This window comes from Uloborus diversus, chromosome 9 (assembly GCF_026930045.1).
Source record: "Uloborus diversus isolate 005 chromosome 9, Udiv.v.3.1, whole genome shotgun sequence".
NCBI classification, from domain to species: Eukaryota; Metazoa; Arthropoda; class Arachnida; order Araneae; family Uloboridae; genus Uloborus; species Uloborus diversus.
The window spans coordinates 61,228,176-61,246,025 of record NC_072739.1 but is presented as its reverse complement, the minus strand read 5'-3'; the positions used below and the strand labels follow the sequence as shown (position 1 = coordinate 61,246,025).

The 17,850-nt window shown below is 30.9% G+C and overlaps 1 protein-coding gene across 1 annotated transcript in view; it reads right to left on the bottom strand.

The window, feature by feature from the left end:
- LOC129229427 (muscle M-line assembly protein unc-89-like) overlaps positions 1-17,850 on the bottom strand; it is a 141,897-nt gene that overhangs the window by 33,035 nt on the left and 91,012 nt on the right. The gene's annotated exons all lie outside the window — the stretch shown is intronic.

Below are 17,850 nucleotides of genomic sequence, written 5' to 3'. Positions count from 1 at the left end.
TATTTATTTATTTATTTATTTGATGTACTAAGGATAATAAACATGTTTTCTTCTCTTTTTCGTGGCTTGTCTTTATGGTGATTTGTGTCGTCACTACCGCGCCAGGAAAGTGTTTTCGACCATGCATTGCTATGTGGTTTCCCATCATCTAGGTGTACCCTATCTGCTCTGAAAGTCTGTAAACGCTGTACTGATACACCCTGTATATATATATACATATATACTAGCATTCCCGTACCCGGCATTGCCCGGGTAATGGAATTAGAAGAGGTTAACAGTGCTTGGTGCACCTAGTTTCGAAAATCCCCTATAATAATTACTTATTACCTATAACTTTTTCTAATTTGGGGAGGATCCCGGGGCCCCTGGACTCCTTATATATATGCCCTTGTCCTTAACCGATCTTTAACTGTTACTAACGATCCTTTTAAAGTATTGATTATCTTTGCAAACACAGGCCATCCACATTTTATTGTTATACCTCTGTTTAAGCAAGAACTTCTTTGTATACAACATTTTTAGTTTTTTTTTCTGGTGCTAAAATTATTTAGCTGCTTGATGAACAGACTTTGGAGCAAGCTACATAACATTGGCCGTGTGAAAAAAAGTCTTCTCTTAAATCGATCCCTGCTACTTTTAATGTCTGTCCTTGTGACTTATTAATGGTTATTGCAAAGCAAACTTTAACAGGAAACTGCACTCTTCTAAATTCAAAAGGATAGTCCGCCTGTGATGATGTTCTTAAAAACTTTGTTTCTAGTTTTGAATAAACGAAAGCAAAAGACAGAAACATTATGATTTGACTTGAGAAAAGCCTCGAAGAATCACGTGAGAAACAAAAACAATATCAAATTTATAGTTCGCTACGACCAAAAGTTGAGATGAAGTACTGAATAATGATTTGAATGGAGGAAAGCCTTCGAAAATAAGGGATTTGAATTTCAATGACAGGTTTTAATTTCGCAGAAATTAAGGGGTTTTAATTAATTTCTCCCGAACTAATTGAGATTTCGAAAAATCCTTTCTTAGTGGTTACTTTCGTAATCATGCGGACATGTCTGCCAAATTTCAAGTCTGAAGCTTCAGCGGTTTCGGCTGTGCGTTGATATATATATATATATATATATATATATATATATATATATATATATATATATATATATATATATATATATATTTGCTGAAGAAATCACACATATGTTTGTGATTTCTTAAGCAACGAAGTTATTATTTTTCAAAACTATTATTTTTGACGAAATATTTAAGCTGTCATGTGCGGGAAAATATATTCGTTTTTCTGTGGAATTGTCCCTTTAAGTTTTCTTGTAGAACGGAGCATTGTTATTTCCATTTCATGAAAGTAACAAAATTATATGTTTATCAATTTACTATAATTAGAAAAGCGTGCATTTCAACTTCGTCAAGACACATTCAAAGGAATAAAATTCTTTCTTCGCAGAATGCTATTTTATTCAGAATAATTTCGCCGATGGAAATGAAATTAAAAGAGCATGCTAGAGCGAGAAAAGAAAGAAAGAAAGAAAAGGAAAATAAATAAATAAATAAATGAAACCAATTTTCCTCCAAGTAAAAATATAGCTGTGGTTGTGTGTGTGTGTGTCACTCTCTAAATATTTTTCTTCACGTTTTCAGAATATATGTCACAGTCATTTAGAGAAATCATCGGTTATTGTACAGACGATAAAGTGTGTTTGAGGACTTCAAACGATTTGTCATTGACAACTTCGGGGAAGAAATCGTTTCAAAAGGAAAGGAAGTGAATTGAAAGCGTGCGAAGAACTTTATTCCATGCCATTCAAATATGAGGATAACATCTTATTTGCCGAAATGGTCAATTCGAGAGGTGTTATTTTCTTTCACTTGGTACTTTTCTGTTTCCTTCGCAGTTATTTTAAAACAGCTTCTAGGCAAATAAGATAAAAATATGCATTAATGCTACACTATAACTGAAATCTGCTTTTTGGAGCGAAATATACTATTAATTTTTGATTAAATCTTTGTTTTCCATAAGCTTATGGCTAAAATAGAAATCTTTTATTGCTTTATGTATTTATAGATAATGAAAGGAAGTCAACTAGAAAGAAAAGTCAGAAACAATACTTTATTCCAATTGCAATAGGATCAGTTAATAATGCAATGGAGAAAACAAATCACAATTCAATGGCTTTAAATTTAAAAATTTCAATGTTAGTGTCAAAACTTGTAAATCAGCACAATGTGGATGAAGTAATGTTAAGTTTTGTGAAATCTAATGTTTTTAGAATAATGTAGTGATTTATAAATGTTCGACAAAGTTATCTTACAACACAGATCCACAGCAAATGCTTAACCTAAAACAAAAGCAAAAGTTCGTGAGCATGCAAAAGCAAGGCTAAGAGGATTTTTTTTAATTGTGTCCTAAATTTAAGTTATTCACGAGGGGGCTACAGCTACCATGTCTTTGATTGTCTATACTTCTGCGAGGAAGGAAAAGCAACAGTGTTTCAAGAAAACCTTCTGCTTCTGGAGGGGCTCAATATTAAAATTTGAGGCATACGAACTGAAAGGGGGCCGAAAATGCAATATTCAAACACATAGGTAGTCTGGAGCTTTCCCCAAGTCATTTATCAAAATGACATCTCCAAAATGCAGTGTTATTCGCAATCGTTGGTCACGTTAGGTTTGGTGAGTGTCAAGACTCGATGGCCCTTCCCCTGTATCTGTGTTTGGCTTCAAGTCAACTGCTTTCAAAATTGTGTGAATTAAACAAAATTGTGCAAGCAGCGAAGCAAAGAGAACAACTAGAACTGATTAGATCTGGAAATATTTCGAGAGAAACTTGAATATTTGATCCATTAAGACAAATTCAGAGGTTAGATCCATTGTCGTAACTATCTTATAAAGCTCAATTACTTCTATTCTAAGCAATACAGTGAAACCCCGATTTTATTTCTCTAGGGACTGGATTAAAAAAACGTAAAATACGGGAAAACGTAAAATACGGAAAATACATAGAAAAAAAGTATACTATCTACATTTTATAAGAAGAAGATTATTATGTATACCATTTTAAGATCATTTTTACACATTTAGTTGCGAATCCTGGTTTTAAGGTTAAAAATAGTCCGTAATAGTGGGTTGTTTTTTAGTCATTGAGTTCAAAGTTAATGCAGCATCTTCCAGGCTTGAAATACTTTGACCAGACAGAAGACAAGAGTCTGTAGAATGCAGTTCTGTTTTCATAATTAACTTTCAAGAGCGCGGATTAGCTTACAAAAAGCACAAAAAGAAAAACATTTCTTATTTATGACTTTTTTTCTTTTACTTTGCAAAAAAATCGTAAAATGCTGGAAATTCCATAAAATCAAACTTAAAATCCGAGTTGAATAAATATTATTATTATAATATGGGAAAACTGGTACCTGATGGGAAAAAACGTAAAATGCAGGGTAAACGTATATTCGAGAAACGTGAAATCGAGGTTTCACTGCATATCATTTCAGAAATGCCAACGAAGAATCACAGCAGGTAATAAATCTAACAAAACAGCAAAATAAGTGAGTTTAAGTATCAGTGCTTATTTGAATTTGTATGACCATGTGGAATTTTTGCAAGAATTATTAACATGAAACACATTTACATAGAAAGCTGAGGCTAATATACGATTTGTCAGTTGTCTTTTTTGTCACACCAAAACTACAACAAATAAAATTAAGTCGTAAAAGCCACATTGCGAAAGGAGAAAACAATAATCCATAAAATATCGCTTTTGTTTCAAAACCTGAGACAATCTAGGTTAAACTTCATTTCTGTAGACGATATTTACGAAGCAGTATTTTCGTCGCTTGGGTCCACTTAAGCGGTAAATTGTTCTCGGCAAATATCAAAATGACAAGAACGAAAAAAAAAAGCGGGAAAAAGAGGTCGTCGTACGATTTAGCAAAAGAAATTTTGCCGGTACAAAACAGTTGTAGTTTTGCCTAAGAGAGAGTTGAAGGCGGAGGGAGGTGTTCCTATGCATGACGATCGAAAAACCGTCACAATTCATCAAGTTTATCCTCATTGTCTCAAGAGTGATTGTGAAGTGAAGCGAAGTTGGTCAAGTGGGTCATGAAGATGCGACCATTCAGCTAAAAGAGTAGTCAAGGAATTTTACCTATTGATTTCTCAAAATTTAAAAGGAATAATAAATTTATCGAATTCTAAATCATCGCTGAAGCAGTTCACTTTTTTTTTTTGTTGCAAAGAACTATTTGTATGGAAAGCGAGATTTAGCTAGTAAAATGGTGGAAACAGAACTAATCACAGTTTCTCAGACATAGTGATGAATACATTTATTACTGAAAAACAGAAGAAAGGCAACGAAATTTAGTTTATCAAGCAGCGAGTGATAAGATGTACAAATAAGAGCAAGCTGATCTAAACCTGATTCTCTTTTTCTTAAATAGCTGCAAAGCTCTACCGCAGTGTTTCTTCATCTCTTTTATAAGTGGAAACCTCTTTAATAGCCACTTTTTTCCCCGGAACCCTTGGTTTATCTTCAATAGCATAGTTTGAATGCATCATTCCAAAATGGCTTACTTGCAATAAAAACTAAAAATATTCCGAATAATACTTATGGTTATCAAAAAATTTAACTTTTTGAAAATTTCAACTAAATGTCATTCTAATAAATATTTCGTATTCCTGTCCTTGGTCCGTGTACTAACACAATCCCAGATCATACATTGACAATAATTGACTTTTCAATCCACAATTCATTTTGATGTTTTTTCTGCTGATTATTCGGAAAATACTGATAGAACGCTTCACTCAGAACTTATTTCAATCAAATTTTTAAGTAATATTTGGAATTAAAAAAAAGAACGTGAAACCCTTAATTGATCTCCACGAAACCCTGGAGTTCCACGGAACACAATTTAAGAAACGCAACCCTACAAGGGCGCCCATATTCAAAATTTTAAGAGGGGGGGTTGGATTTCAGATATTTTCCTCATTGTTTAGCAGGATATTTCCCCCATAGAAACCGATTTTAGTACAGATCAGAGTTATCAAATTTTGACATTTTTAATAACTTATTCATTAATTGCTGGAGAAGAAATGTTTTTGGATTTTTTCAAAGAAAAAAGAACTAAAAGCAAGGAAGTTCTAATTTCAAGGGGGGGGGGGGGCTTGAGCCCCCTCTTCCCCCCTATATGGGCGCTTTTGCAACTCGACCTTATAGCTCAAGCCAACAATCTTTTTACAAATTAGTTGCAAACAAGCAAGCGTTTTAACTTAATAATTTCTTAGTTAACATTCAGTTACTCAGATAGCAGATTTCGCTTCATAAGCGCTGTAAAATGGTTGTTAACGTTGCGCAAACCATTTCAAAATGTTTGTGAAACGTTTAAGCGTTACATTTGCTATCTGGACAACATCTGACAACAAAGCGTATGTTGTCAGTTTATCATGCTTTCGCGAAAATAAGACCTAATCAAATAGTAAGCCCCAGCATTAGATACTTCTACAGCAGGGGGGAGGGGTCAGCTTTTTTTCTTTGTAAAAATATGAACAGAACTGTTGGATTATCAGTAGGGGAGACTGTTGTACCTTGACCGTGGTGTACCTTGCGCCATGCACTCTAATCAGCTAGCGCTTTTACCTAGGGAGGAATCACGGTACTATGTCAGCCATGACAGTCTCTTCCCCTGCCAGAGTGAGTTGGAACTCCAGCTTTTATGTGGACAGTGATTGTTTTGTGATTTGTACAAACAAAAATAAATAATTCCAGTGTTACTTAAATGAAATTGTACTTTTAAAGACTACTGTTACTCAACTAATTGACCATTACATCTATTGCCTATCTCTCGGTAAGAGTATTCAACATTTAGTCTTTACTTTTTCCGTAACTCTTAGGTTAAGGTAGTCACTTTTGTATAAACATGCACCCTCGTGTCCCTCAAAACCAAGCTCCATCTTGTACTTTGAACCACTGGATCAAGGTACAATAGGTTGTAATGATTTTTTTTTCTTTTTAGGTAGGATTTCATCATGCCTCGAAGTAAAATTGGAATCAAGAGGGATCCTGTAGATGTTGAGGCATTGCAAAATGCTATTGAAGAGTAAGAAGTAATGATCCTGACAAAAAATGGCTTTTAGAGAGGCCGAAAAAGTATTCAAAGCGAGCAGGTCAGCCATTACTAGGCATTTAAGAAAGTTGAATGAAAAAAGGGTCCAATAAACTTGGATACAACGTAAGTTATGCAGTTAAGCAAGTAGAAGAGGTCTGTTTCAAGGTGCACGAGCATCATGTACTATGGACCAAATTACATAAAATTTGTGAAAAATATACAGAAATAGAAAAATATTTTTTTTATAATCGGAAATATTTTTTACTTATGCAAAAAAGCTTCAAGTTAAGTTTTAATAACTAAAAACCATAAAAATCACACATTCTTTTTTTTGAAAACCAAAATGTTTCAGAAGTGGTCCAAGGTACAACAGTCTCCCCTACAGCTTTGTTACTTAATGTGAGCAAGAAAATAAGAATAAAGCTGGTACTGGTACATACTATACAGAGTTTACTTATGTAATGAGACACTTCACAAATCACAGCCAACTAGGGCGCAAAATTGCAGGGTTAATTTTCCATTTCAAGATTGTAGTACATTTTAGTTTTAAATTTTGAGAGTAAGAAATTTAAAACTGACCAAGTTTTTAAAATATATTTTAAGTTTGGTCTTTTATTTTCCAAACATATACATTAAGGATTATGCTTCACGTCTTTACTTTTCGCATTTAGGTACAACGTTACACGATTTACACTTTAAAAACTAAAGCATACATACTGGTACGCTTTAAGTATATTTAATTCAAATTCATGTTAAAAATTTTTATTAACAAAAAAAAAAAAAATCAAACTTTAAAAAAATTATTTTTCCAATTGATAAATTGGCAGAAATCCAAGCATTACGAAAATTGATGCTTTTTTGAAGAAACATCAATTACCAAAAATATTATAAACGTAACTGGCATTTGAAACATTTTTATTAATTGATGCTTGATCAGCAATTCGATAAATATGTCACTTCCAATTTATGTAATGGACAATTTATGCATAAAAAATGTTTTTATCTGCACTGGCTTAAAAAAGAAAAACGGGTATTTAGTAATAATTCCTCCAAAACATTACATCGCAAACATGCTTCGATTGTTCTAATTGTATAAAAGATGTTAATAATGAACCAACTGAAAATGAAACGCAGTTTTTCCTTAAAAAAACAATTAGGGAACAATATAGTGAAGAATTCTAATATTTTTCCTTTATTAAGGAAACGCCCTGTAATTTCAACCGTTAGATAAAATCGTAAACAGAATCGTAAACACTACGTCCGCAAAACTTGATTCAGTGTAAAAAAAAGAAAGGGAATCTTTATACCTTAGTTGATAATGGGAAATGAAAATGGCTACAATGAGATTTCAGCAGGAATGAAAGGTTATAAGGAAAGACAGTAAAATTAATAGCTGACCTATATTATTAATGTCTGTTCCATGTTTTGGAGCATTTATAGAGAGGGAGAATTCAGCAGATTTCTCATGAGGAAAATGCTGACTTTTACGAGTTTAAGAATGGACATGGTGGACTTAATGACGTGGAACATTTTCGATATCTACAGAAACATTTACTGAGTTACGCGCTTTTAGATATTTAGAACATGATTATACGCGTATTGGCGGTTCTCATGTCGCATCATCTATCCTTATTTAGCTGTCGGAGGGTCAAAAAAAGGTTGGAAACGGTTGTATAGGGGGAGATGAAGAAAAGGTCAGTAGTGAAAGACAAAATCAATATTCTAATTGTTGAGCACAATAGGTTAGAAATTAATTCCAAGATTTTATTCGAACAAAACTAAAAATGGAATTATTGCTTTTATAATATAAATTTATACCAAGATTAAAAAAAAAAAAAAATGCGAAAAATATGATTGTAGATGAAAATAAATTCAATGTTTTGGGCTAAATTGTTGTATAGTTGTCAATAGAAGAAAAAATGAGGAATTTAATCTTAAGAACTGAGCTGGATCAGTTGATCAAGATGGTGAAGGTGTTCTTGTGTGAGGGTGCATAACAGCATCAGGACTTGGAAATTTGGAATTTTTTGATGAAATAATGGATTATGCTGTTCACTTAAATATTTCGAAAAACATTTTTAAACTATTAGCCCAAAATTTAGCAATCGGAAAAAACTTTGTTTTTTATCAAGATAACGATAAGAACACGTTTGCGTTTAGTGCCTCACAAATTGTTCCTAAACTTAGAAATATCTCCTCAATCGCCAGATTTAAAATTAATAGAACATATTTGGAGATATCTGGTGGCTAGATTACGAAAATACACCATTGAAACGAAAAGCGAACTAGAAACAGTAAGACTCGAAGTGCGGCTGAACAATTATTCAGATTGCATAAAAAAAAGAAAGAAAAAACAATGAAATCTATTCCCAGACGTTTAAAAGCTGTTGTTGATATTGCATGATATTCTACTAAATAATAATTTTGTAAAAAGTTAGATTATTTACTATTTTTTTGACATTTTTTCAAAGAGTACAAAGACTTTTGTGAGATAAAATTTCCAGCACTTTTTGGTTTTTTATTTAAAAAAAATTAAGTTTTAATATTTTATTAAAAATTTTCGTGTAGTTTTGTTGAAAATAGATCATAGATCTTATAATTAAACACCTATTCCGAAATATTAATTGTAACCATTGCATAGGGGTCTATTTCATTGAAAATCGTAGGTGTACGAACACTTTTGGGAGCCACTGTACGTTTAAAAAAAAAGGTCATTTTTTTTTCTTTTCATTTATTGAGCAAGCAAATTCTAATGGAGAAGTTGAAAATACGCTAGCTCAAAATGTGCTTTCTTTTACTTTCAACTTTTTTTTTTTACTTCATGTGACTCACTTTTCAGTGAGTCACACGAAGGCGTTTCTTGGTGGCAAGTTTTCCTAAAAGTGATATTACCGAGTGCCTTTAGTTTTTGTAACTGCTCGATAGTAAAAGGAACGCTTCACGTGTGGAAGGAATTTTTTACTGCTTTTCTTGATAAAATTTGAAGTTTTAAGAACAGTTAGACCAAAAAAAAAAAAAACCGCTACCTCCCCTCCTCCATTTTTGAACGAAAAAAGTTCTAACTCATACAGAAACTGCTTAACTTATTCCACTCGAGCTTACACAGAGCTTCAATCTTGTTCATATGAAAAAAGAATAATAAAATCCCCCTGTTTGACTATAAAACGTTTCGAATTTTACATAAAATGTTAAACTAGCTCCATTTAAATATACATTTTTTGAATAACAAAAGCATAAATCCTGTTTGGATTTACAACAAAAAACAAAAAAGCTACGCCCCCCCCCCTTTTTTTTAATGGAAAAAATTAAAACTCATTCAAAGTAATTCCATTCAAACTTTCAGTTGAAAAAATATTTAATTAATAATTGAAGTATCAATCTTGTTCCTGTTTATACAATAAAAGGAGCAAAATCTGAAAACTTCAGTTGATTTTTATTAAAATGAAAGCTCATTCTCTTTCCGTACGTACACTTACTGAAATTCAAATTATCACAAAATAAAAATTACCGCAGAAAAAAAATACTGTTTTTGAATACCAACTAGAGTGAAATCTCGAAATGTTAACCTGAAATAAACGAAAGTGAAGTAACCAAAATAAAAATAAAAACCAACCGTTTACTCTGCCCCAAAATAAACTTTTGACCCTAAAACTGCGGGCCGTGGCGGGAGGTAAGACGGTTTTCGTTTCTAATTCCAGAGGCCAACGTTGGGCATTTAAAGGAAAAAGGAATGCAATGTGTAGGTGTAAAACAAGGAAAATTTGTTATGTTTACATGACTTTTATAATCGTATATTTAAAAAAAAAGTTTTCTTTTTCCTTCTAAATGTGTTCGTATTTGTTTTAAACGATTCTGTTTATATGAAAAATGGGGGGTAAAGTGAAATCGTGGAGCAAGTGAAATGGTGAAATATTTTCAGTTTGAAGTGTCACCTATCTTGCAATTTCAACACTCAAACAAGGTTCTTAATAATTTAGTTGATTCCAGTAAAATAAATAAATAAATAAATAGCCCTAAAGATCAAGGTATACAATAATACAAGTCATTTTCAAAATTTGATACACATATTGTAGTATTTTGTGGTTTGTCAAAAATAATTTTTATTATTATAAAATGATAAAGATTTTGAAATTAAAACTTCAAATACTTTTAATTGTCATCTACTGATTCTCAGAGCAGTATTTATTTAGTTAATACTAGGCATGTTTTGATTTTAAATGTTAAATGCAATTTTTGTCAAGAGCAAGCGGGACATAGTGAATGGTGTGAGATAGTTCATTTCGTTATTTATTCATCCATTCATTAAACCACTCAAGTATTCATTCATTTCTTCATTTATTAATTCACGTATTTATTTATTAATTCACTGTTTTACGTGTTCAACCACTCTTCAATTTATTTATTTATTTTACATGATACATTATTTTATTTGTTTATTCGTTTCTTGTTCCATTATTTAATAATTAATTCAATAATTCATTTATTTATTCATTCATTTGATGAAAAATATTTTCTGTAATTAAGTAGAAAATATTACATTAAAAAATATTTATCTCTTTACTCCATACATAGGATCAAGTAAATTTTAAAGTTCAAAAAATTAATACTTTTGAAAATAGGAATTTACTGTCTAAAATTAAAAATTAATATTTCAGTACAAGTTTCATTTTAAATATGTTGTTCTTTTTTTAGATACTGTAATTTTCAAAACAAATTTATAATTTACGCATTTTGTAAAAAGCAAGTTATCTCAACTATTTCGCTCTGCCCCACATTCCCGTACATAAAAACCGTCTGATTTCAAAAGTTCTTGCCGTGACTATTCTCTCTGCCTTAAAAAAAGTTTTTATTAAACAATTTCAAAATTGCACTTGTAAATATCTACCGGATAGAAAGAGATAAGTTCGCTATTTTAGAACTATGAATACAGTAAAACCTTGGTTAGTCGAAGGATCGGAATCGGACCTCCTTCGGTTAATCGGAAATTCCGGATAAAGGAAAGTACTTCAAAATGGCTATTAGGAGATTGCAGAAACGTTAATTCTGGGTTTGAGTATATACACACTTACAAAATAACTACTAAATGTAATGTTTCGAATTTTTAAACTATATTTATGAACGAAAAAAAAAGCTTAATAATGGTTACACAAGCAAAGAAAATTCCAGTAAATTTGATAAGACATAATGTAGAAAAATTAAACGTTATTATGACATTAATGTTGCAGTTAACTTTAAGTTTTGATCTTCAACTTTCAACATAAATGCGCAGTTGAATTACTTAAATCGATGCTTTATTTTCAGATTCGATCGCTTCTGAATTTAGTAGCATTTAAGTAACTAGAATTATTCACTGTTCCAAAAGTTCAATGGTGGTTTTGAAAGAAAGCGTAGAAGTGATGGAAATATTCGAAAACATTGGAACCTGCAGAGTTATCGTAGGGGAAAAAAAAAAAAAACACCATTCGTTAAACGAGAGGTTTCGGTTAAAAGAATTTCGAACAGTCAAGATTATACTGTGCAACTATTCTGTTATTCAGCGTTTCTTTTTTTAAAAATAAGCTATTAAATTTACACACAGAATGATATAAATAAATAAAGAAAGAATATATATGGTTGTCAGGATAATAAAATGAAAAAGATACAAATTTTACTGTCTGTTGAAAACAGAATAATAACTTTGCATGCGAAAATTAAGCTAATTTGAACGATGACAATTTTGAGGTTTTTAAGTTTTGAAAGATACTTAAAAAATTACCGAAAATTTTCAAGCTCACTAAAAGAAAAAAAAAGAAAAGAAAGAAAAAAAAAATAAATAGATGAAATAAAATAGATGAATAAAAATGAAAGCATAATTATAATAACAATACTAATGCTACTTCTCGTTTATGGTTAAATGTTATATCAACGTCCTAATACAATCAAAGTAGTAATTGCAATTACAGCAGTTACAAAGCCAAATTGTCCCACATTTTATTATTTTTCTAAAACTAAACAATTCGTACCCATATTATCTATCAAAACATCATCAAACATCTAGGGAAGCATCGAATTAATCCGAGACTTATTATCTAGGATAATCGTGTTATCTTTTATACCTTCTTGAGAAGTTTTTACAATTCTCCTCTACAAGATTTTAAAAAAGAAAAGAAAGGAAAAGGTGACCTTGATGATAATTAAATGTAAATCTTAGATCGAAATGGAGTAATACGACTTTTTTTTAAGGTGAAAATGAAACTACTTTTACCAAGTTTGAAGGTGAACTGCTACTGGAAATTGCGTCAATTTATGATCCTCACCAACAACTAATGCATCGTTTGTTTTCTTTTCTTTTTTTCTTTTTTTTTGTGAACTAATGGAGGCATCTGCTTTGTTGTTGATGGCATTTAAAATATGGAAAAATAATCTATAATTGAAAAAAAAAAAAAAAAAACTACAAACTACCTGTAGTATTACTGCTAAAATTAGTTTTATAATTTTTTTCCTATGTAACTAAATCGAGCAAATTATCCGTCATCAGTTTTAGAAGTATCAATAAAACAAGTTAATCGAAAATGGTTTTGTCCATCACTTGATTTTGTGAGGTATTAATTCATTTGATAAATTATTTCATCTCGAAGTGTTTGCTAGATATACAAATAATGGTCGCTTCTTCTTTATTAACTTCTTTTTCAGTTATTTATCGAAGAAATTTTTTAAAAAAAAAAAAGACTGTACACTGTTTTCAAAAACACAATTTAAAATACAAAAGCATGATTTGGATTAAAAGTGGTTTAGAAAGACATGCTTCTCAAAACGGAAGAAAGTTTAGAATTACATCAATATGAGTAGTAAATCGAAACAGCGTACAAAACTAGAAGTTCACTAAACCAAACACGGGCAAGTGAACAAAAAGATGTACTGCAAAGTGAACAGTATATTCTCTTCCGTCCGGTTTTCGTTTGAAAGATATAGAATTCAGTCATTAACAGCAATATCTTTTAACTTGTGTTAAATTTCAGAAATTTTTGGGAATTTTCCAGTAATTGTGATTAAATCAGTTTCACTTGATTCAACAGTATGATTTTTTTACAATAACATTTAATTACTAAAACATATGACGTACAATAAATCTTGTATGGAAAGACAAATATTTTTAAACACTTATATGATAACCATGTAAAATTCAAATTGCTTGTTTTTAAATTTGAACCAAATTTTGGATGTGCAGTTTGGATGCGTCTTAGACTTCTTTTTATCAAATTCAAAACATTGAACTTTGCTTAATTTTGAAAACGCTTTCAAACTAAAATATGATTTTAACTTAATAATATTAAAAAAACTGCAAACATTAACAAGTATAGACATTGTCATAATTATATTCGCTTCATTTCTCTCAGCGGGCTGAATTCGTAATTAAATACAAAATAAATAAATAAATAAATAAATAAATAAACAAGTAAATAAAATAAATAAAATAAAGTAAGTAAATAAATATACAAATAAATAAATAGATATTTAAACTAAAAATTGCTTAAAATAAATAAATAAAGCTTTAAAAGATGTAAAAAAAAAAAAAAAGAATTATAGTCGGACTCAATTTACGTGTTATAGAGTATTTTTATATATGAACCATTAATCCTGTCCCTCACTTAACGATCAGCTTTATCTTACTAATTCTGATGGTTACAAGAGAAATCTTCCTCAATAATTAAGCTATTAACGAGTGAAACCTTCCGTGTAGAACACAAGGTAAGTGACTGCATCGGCAAATGTCAATGATTAGAGTAGAGTAGATTGATTTTAAGAAAAGTGTTCCACTCATTACATAGAACGCTTTGTAAATATAAACACATCTCATTTGCGGTAGAGTGATTATTATTATTATTATTTTAACCCCCCGACACACAAAGAAAGGGAGTTATAAGTTTGACGTGTCTGTGTATCGGTCTGTGTCACTCTAGCGTCAAAACGGATGGACCGATTTTGGAAAAAAAAATTGTTCGAAAGGAGAGTTGATCGAGAGAGTTCTTAGCTAGGTTGCGACTTCGGATGACATTAATTAACGAAGATATTAATTAAAAACCTCTAAACTGTTTTTCGCGATTTTTGCTGCGAAAATATACTTAAAAATTAAAAAATTTCGTACCAAAATAAATAATACTTTTTTCTGCGTCTGATAGACTGTGTTTGGAACTTCCATGTTATATATAATTCAAATTATAAGTTTTTTAAAAGCAGATTTTTAAATATGGCTAAGCCTTTACTCACGCTATTGGTAACCGAATTCATTGTTGGCCAACAAGGAAATTAAACCAAACGCAATGATTCAAAATTTTTATCTGTTGAAAGTCTCTACTTGTTAACAAATAAAAGACTTGTACTTGATTTTTAATAGTATAAGGCTTTTAAAATAATTTTCAATTTTCTCTCTTGATTCTACATTTGCGACTCAGTCACTCGGTTTTTTTTTTTTAATTTTTAATTTTATTGCAAATATAACTGTTGCGCTTAAGCGTCATAAGTATTCCGAAGTTAGTAAGTTATAGGTGAATTCGTCCATGCAAGACTAGAATGAAAACTGTATTTGAATTTGTAAATGTCAGTATCTTATTTTCGTAAGAGTTACAAGCAAATTAATAGAATAATTACAGAGAGTGTAAAATCAGGTATAAAAACTCATTTACGCTACTGATATATGATATTCATGAGTCTGTAGATAATGTGAAGAGAAAAGAAAAACTCCTTAGATTTCCTTTTTTTAAACGTCAAAGAAAAATAAAAAAAATTTTTTTTTTAAATTGAAAATTACACATTTTTTTTTATAAAGGAAATTTATTTTTAGTGTATATGAAAAGTGTCTCACACATAGCATAAACAATCTTACAAGATGTTAATGTTTGTGTTACCCTCAACCGGTAGTCAACTGATTATACGATAGATCTTATAACGCAGCACAAATAGAATAATTAATAAATGCCAGTATTTATTTTTAGTTATTGATATTCATCAGAAAAATATATTTATTGAAGGTGTCCTAAAGTGTCACAAAGTACACAGTCGAAATCTTTGAAACTAGAACAAAAAGTGTATAAGATGCTAATGTCAATATACGTATTTAATGTGCAATGAAAATATCTTCTATCAAAAGTTTCGTAACTAATGCACTTGTAACTATAAATATTTGACTTTGCTTTCTTCATGTTCACACGTAAAACTCACGAAAAAATCTCTTCCATTAAACATTTGTAGCTAATGTATTTGTAAATGCTAACAGTTCATTGAATATTCATCACTCAAAGCGTCACAAAATTAATCTTTTATGAGAGGTTTTGTAATTAATGCGCCTGTAAAAGTCACGAAATTATTTATATTATTCATTTTTACCTGGCTGAAGTGTTACAAAAGTCAATATCAAAATATTAACCTCGTAAATACCGATATTTCATTCACATATTTACTAGCCAAAAGCGTAATGATAATAGTTTCTGTTAGAAGTTTTGCAACTAATGCATAAAAGTCACGAGATAAGAATATCTTCCATCAAAAGTTTTGTAACAAATGCAGTAGTAAATCAACTAGCCAAAAGAGTTACAATAAAACTTTATGCAAGTATTCTTATAATTTGTAAATAACAATGTTTCAATTCCGATATTGATAGACATCAATCCTCCAAAAGGAGATCGAATTTTTGTCTTTAATTTAGTGTTTGTTCTTTTGTCCTCGTTTTCGTCTCGTCTTTGTTATGTTATAATTTTTTTTACTCGACATTATTTTACTGTTTACTCTTTTGGCTTGTTAATCAAAATTTAAAACTTCGTTTACATACTTATTTTGGCAAAATTTTTCAAAATTCTAGAAGTTTTAAGTCATTTAGTCCGTAAACAATTTCTCTCCTTTGAAATCTTTTTCGAATTTAAACAATCGTTTGTCGCAGTATAAACTAGAAATGCTCTTGCGCCAAAACTCCCAATCTAATCAACCAACTGATCCTCCAAGAGTATGTAGAAGTATTTTTCTCTCTCTTCCTCTCTCTCTCAAAAAGAAAAGGGAGTGTTACTAATTTATTTATAAATGTCAACATTTCATGTACGCTTGTGCTGATGGTCATTAAGTAAAGAAAGAGTAATTAAAGGGAAATAAACCCTCTGACCTTTGTCATGGTTCGGAAATTAAGTACAGACAAAGATTAAATGTCTTCTTTAGAGTAGTGACTTTAAGCGTATTACGGCGGCCATTCAGAGGTTCCGAAGCGTGGAATATCTCTTTTATGTTATTCGGACCATTCATCTCACAATGCGAAACGAACAGTACTGAGCAGATTTTTCCGGGTTCTGCTCGTTTTTTTTCTGTTAGATCAGCAAATGCAGATTCCTTATTTTGTGAAGATAATATTGTTAAGGCAAAAGAAAATTCTCTTACTATGGGGGGATTCCGCAAATAATGTGACCCCCTTTTTCTTTCAACATTTCACACCCACTCCAACCTTTGTCCCAAAATGTCACACTTCACCTTACTTTCTCCCCTCCCCTTGTCACATGTCTCGCTCTTTTTCATAATCATATTCCTATTGAAAATGTGTGACGTCTCACTTCTTGTTACTCACCCCTCCCTCTCCCCTACAAAGTGCGACATCATTTGGGGCAGTGAGAAGCAAAGCGATGTAAGTGGACATTTTCAAGTTTTGAGTAAAACGCGTTTGAAGATAAGGTCCAAGGTAACCTTTCATTGAAAAGTTTTTCTAAATCATGTTGTATAGCAGCACCTACCAGGGCTACTAGTACTATCTCTAGCCCCAAGACTGAGGAGAGGTTCATCTACCATTTGTACTGGTTACCTCCAAATTTTTAATTTCGCCACTTACATCCCTTTGCTTCTCACTCCCCATTTGTGAACGACTAAGTATAGGGAATATTGAACAAACAGGAGCGAGGCTTCGGAACAAGGAAAAAAAAATCCGATATGAATAAAATTTTTAATGTAGCGGTTTATCTCCCTTTCTGTTTTCTCAAAAACTCTACGGAATATTTTGCAACAGAGGTAATATTGATGATGGTAAAAAATCAGATTTTTCAGTCATTAACATTTTGTATTATTTTTTTCCTAAACAACGTATTATTATCGCGCGACATATGTATAAGCTGATGTAAAAACTAAAAAAGATAGTTTGAAGTTTTATTCAGAATTGAAAAATGTAGATATGTAGTAACTAATTAGGTTCAAAAAGCTGTTGATTTATCTGAAAACAAAATGGTGGCCACACATGTACTCACGTCATAAAGTGTCATGCGCCCCTCAAAGGGTTAAAGTACTTTAACTGAACGAAAAAATCTTTGAAATGTACTTGATTCTACTTATTTATTTTTTAAAACAATAAAGGTAATATTAACTATTTCACCGCTCCTCAAAGGGTTAAAGTATTATAAACTAAACAAGGAAATTTTCTTTAAAGTTTGCATTTTTTAAATAATTTAATTTTTTTTTTCAATAAATAAACAAATAAATCCTTTTATATATAATCGACAAAATCACTGAGCGAGTAACGCTTTGACGTCCCCAACAATGGAGTTATTTTTAAAATGAATTACTTTACGATTGAGAATGTTTTTTAAATTTTGTCTATATTTTTACTAGAAAATTGCTCAGATTCTTGATATTTTTTTCCAACGGTTACCAATTTTTTGGCACCAAAAAGAGCTAATGAGTTAATGTACTTCGATCTCGCTGATTTTGCCAGAAGGGAACAATTGCCCAAATTAAT